The sequence below is a fragment of the Lolium rigidum genome, chromosome 6, assembly GCF_022539505.1.
Source record: "Lolium rigidum isolate FL_2022 chromosome 6, APGP_CSIRO_Lrig_0.1, whole genome shotgun sequence".
In the NCBI taxonomy this organism is placed as follows: Eukaryota; Viridiplantae; Streptophyta; class Magnoliopsida; order Poales; family Poaceae; genus Lolium; species Lolium rigidum.
Window position 1 is genome coordinate 108099012 of NC_061513.1, and position 4429 is coordinate 108103440.

Here is a 4429-nt window from a genome sequence, read left to right on the forward strand (position 1 = left end):
TAACAAAATGAGCTAACTTCTATGATGATAGCATCCATTTGCAAACTTAGTTAAAAAAATTGACTAAAAAGGGTAGAGGGTAATTCAATTGACCCACTTACATTTCTAGGAGTGAAAAAAGGGAAGAGGTTATGCTTCCACGTTTGACGCTAGATTCAATCATTGGATGGCAACCTCTCCTTTGCACGATTGATTTCTCCTCTTCGATCGGGTGAAGGATCAGGTGAACCGTGAAGCGTACCTTAACTCGCGCTATTTACATGTCAATGAATCATAAGTGTGATCATATCCTCTGAGCTACCCCTCTGAACCCCGGTGAACGCACATCATAGCACTGCTCGACATCAAAGCTTGTCCCTTGAACTGTTTACCTTACCACTGGCCCAAGTGGCCGGTCCCGACCGATCTGAAGGTGATGGACTGTAATGTCTACAGCACAAGCCATATACCTTTACCATTTCAGTCACATATCCACATAGAAACCACTTGGTCATGGACCAACAAATTGACTGCTGTACGCTGCCTCTTGAGGCAACGAGCACCATGCATAATTCAATCATTGATGGCTTCTGCACGATCAAATTCTTCCTGTTTGATAATGACAGGGAGTTCGTGGTCAAGCATTAGGTGAGCGTACATACCTCAATAGATGCATTATACTGGATTAAATGTGGATCACTTTGCCACGCTGATAAAGGATTTAAATGCGGATCAATGAGCATGCTGTTGCAAAATAAAGCTAGCTTGTGATACAATCCACTTTTGCGGAACAATCTAATGGTCCTATGGGCAATGGCGTAATGGACTAATGGACATATGGTTTCCAACCGGTGTGGAGTTCAGACCAATGAGAGCCCCAACCCCCAGGATCCTGAAACCTGGCTTGTGTCGGACGTCTGCTACAATACCAGTATTACATCTTTGGATACCTGTAAAATTGCCTCGCTAAGCCTGTAAATATCGTAGATGTACTCTCTGCTAGATAACGTAAATGGTGGTTGTCATGTGACACCGTTTTTGTAACTTCCTCTTGCAGTTCACGCCACCGAAAATATAGATGTACGTCGGATTCGAGAAGAGGCCGTCAAGGCTTCTGACTTTGTTTTCCTACAAGGTATACAAAATTTCATCTTTTAAAGACTTCTAATCTCGATTCAATACATGTCAAAAACGTGCTGAAAAAAAACGTGCTGTGTGCCAAAAATTGTAATATGGGTGTCCATTTTGTTTTGTTCTGTCTCTGGGGATTTGTCGGGAGTATGTTGTACTATCATTTCATTTTCTATGGAAATGGAATGGGGCGGTGGCCTGTTGATCTAAAATACATGTCAATCTTCTTACATGTGGTTCACGGGGAGAAACCATATCCTCTTGAAAAGTGGCGGAGCCAGTCTGGCCAAATAGCCCGGACACACTATCGACTAATTAGTCATCCGCCGTTTTAAATTCAGTGAAGGATCATAGGGAGAACCTGGGCATGCCGGGCTAAAGCTCCGCCACTGCTTTGGAAGGCAAAAGTACTACCAGCCACATGCGGGGAGGCAATTGATGGGCTACCTTGATGGCCCCATCGTTGTTTCACCGGCGGAGCTTGACGTCACGGAGGATAAAAAGAAAACGAAATATGATGGAAAGACGACGAAGGTGTTGAATCCTGCCTACGACGACTCACATGACCGTTAGCGTACAAATGGTCCTTTTAGAACTTACTTTTCTAATTTAATATATTGTTTACCGTAAATGGGTTTATACGATAAATCATAAGGCATGTAGATCATATGATTGAGGCTTGCTTAGTTGCATAACTACTATACTATTTGGGAACAAACATCTTTTTTCTCCTAATTTTGAATTTATTTTTGGATTAACACAAAGCTGACACGTATGTCTCCTGATTCTTTACTTCATGCTGCCTTTCTTTCTGTGTACCGTTTGGTGTTCCCTAACAGTTTAGGGTATTGCACTTTTCTTCCCGATGGATTGTTGTGGTGTGTCTTTGTTGTGGCCGTAGCTACATGGTGGGTGGAACGATGTGGGCTATCGTGAGGTGGTTTCTAGACGGTTTACATAGTAGCACCGCTTTGACCATTGTTTGTTTTGTCTGGCTAGGTTGTCGAGAAATCCAGTGCCCACCACCCCATATTTTCTCGATTCCCTGCCCTCTCTCTATCCATTATTTCCTCCACCTTCCCGAGCTCCTCGCTGCCGGATCCCCTTCATCTTCACCAGCTTACCCTTGCCGGAGCTCCTCCTCGCCTAATCCACTGTACTTTCACCGATCTCCACCTACATGGGGTCTCGTCTTCTCTGCCTGACCCCCTTGAGTAGAACAACCTGGCTTGGGCTCTCCCTGTCCAGGTAGGGAAAACGTGCGCCGCAGACGAGGCTTGCGGCGGCCGGCTTCTAGCAGACGAAGGAGAGACGGGCGCCGCGGCCTGGCATCGAGATGCGCTGCAGGCGGCCGCCGATGTCTGGCGCGAGGCGGTAAAGCCAGGCACTAGGCCGGCGGTAGGCGGCAGCAGGCGGTGCTGCTTGGGCGACGAGGTAGAGGTGGCGAGGAATAGTGGCCGACATGGAGGTCGGCCGAGGCTTGGCCGGCACAAGCTGTTGGCTAGGTGTTGCCGGTGTGGTCGAGTTGTGCCGCCACGAGAGCAGATGGGAATACTACTTACTGCCGGAGGAGGGCAGCATGGGAGCGGCGGCGCAGGTGAGGAGGCGGTGGTATTATGTGGAGCCACATGGAACAGCGGTCGTCGGGGTGGCGGACACAAAATCTTCTTCGCCAAAGCTCTCTCTGCCGCGAGCTCCAAGTGCTCGAGCTTCTCGGCGGCCGGTGGCCATGGCGTGGGTCAGATCCTGCTCTGGTTCACAGTCGTCACCGTGGCGCTCCAGCTCCATCCAAGACTCCGATGCAGATCCTAACCAGGAAAGCGGCACCCAACAAGATTGGTCCGTCGGGTGGGAGCTTGATGACTAGCAGTGATGTCGGTACCATATCTTGGAGCACAGCCTTGCTGGACGCTGCTCCGCCACCACCCAGAAGATGAGGTTATACACTCTTTATGAGCAATCTGAAAAAATCTTCGAAATTTGGAGGATTTTGATGTTGTTTTTGTTACTGCGCTGCAGGAGTTTCGAAACTGGTTGACTCCTTGGGCGATGGAGGCGTTGCACATGGTGGCTCTTGAGATGAGATTGCTAGATGGGTGGTTGGTTTATGCTCCTCATGGCTGCTCCTTTGCTTGCAGCAGGCAGATAAGGAGCTAGCAATTAGAGGGAAGAACCATAATAAGCTGCAGGTGGCTGGGTTCTTCGATTAAGGTTTTTGATGCACTAGCGGTATGGATTTCTAGAATTTGGTTTGGCGTGCTTTGTTCAATGGTAGTAAGTAGAGTAGCATGTTCAAACAAAAAAATGCATCGATTATTACTTCTTCAATGTATTGCGTTTTGTTTTCTTAACCACATATGATTTTCAATATCTGACTCTTACAATATGTGAATCCCAACCTTATAGAGGTTAAAGAACCTAAGCGCACTGCAGAACCGTGTGTTCAAACTGATTTCAGGGTATGTTTCTTCACTGTGATGTTTCTATTTAACATGTACTTCAGTACTATGTCATACTAATCTAGCAAATGTAATTGTGCACGCTAAATATAGCTATAAGGAACTATAAAGTGTAGTATGTATACGGAATAATATTTGATGCTCAAATTATGTAGCTTCGTACTACCAACCTTTGCCGTATTGTCATACAGAGTATCGAACAGATAGGATTTTACTTTGAAGATTTTTCAGTGGTAAGATAGTAAAAAGTCGTAGTCGCTCTTCTTTATTTGTAAGGCATAACCAATCACATTGACATCTATTTTATTTTATAACTGTGCGCGTGACGCCACAGGTCACCTATATGTATTATTCTGTTCACTTACATTGGCTCTGGCTGCAAAGTTGTGTGGCATGCCTGCTTACATTGGCATACCGCATACCCAAATGGGTCATCGAGAGTGACCTGGAGGAGATTTGTTCCATGGTCTACTTGGCGCACCTGCCAAATTTCTTGCTGAAACTTTTTGTACGAGGTTGCACGTTGTACTCCGGTGGCCATTTTTAGGTATTCTAACCTGCTCTTGACATGTTCCACCGCTAATTGATTTTGTGTTGGGCTTCATTTATATTCAGGGATGATAAACCTTAAATCACAACTGAATGATGGATTGGATCAGGTCATCTTCAAGGTGTTGGAGGGTGGAAACATATCAATGGAGATGAAACCTGAAGCGTATATCTTGCTGAGGAATTTCTACCTTAGGCGAGTCAAACACATTTAACTGTACCCGCAAAAAAAACACATTTAACTGGATCTGTTAGGGAAGGCTTTGCACTGCAAGTAGTTTAGTTAGAGTACTCTAGATGTTTTCAGATTC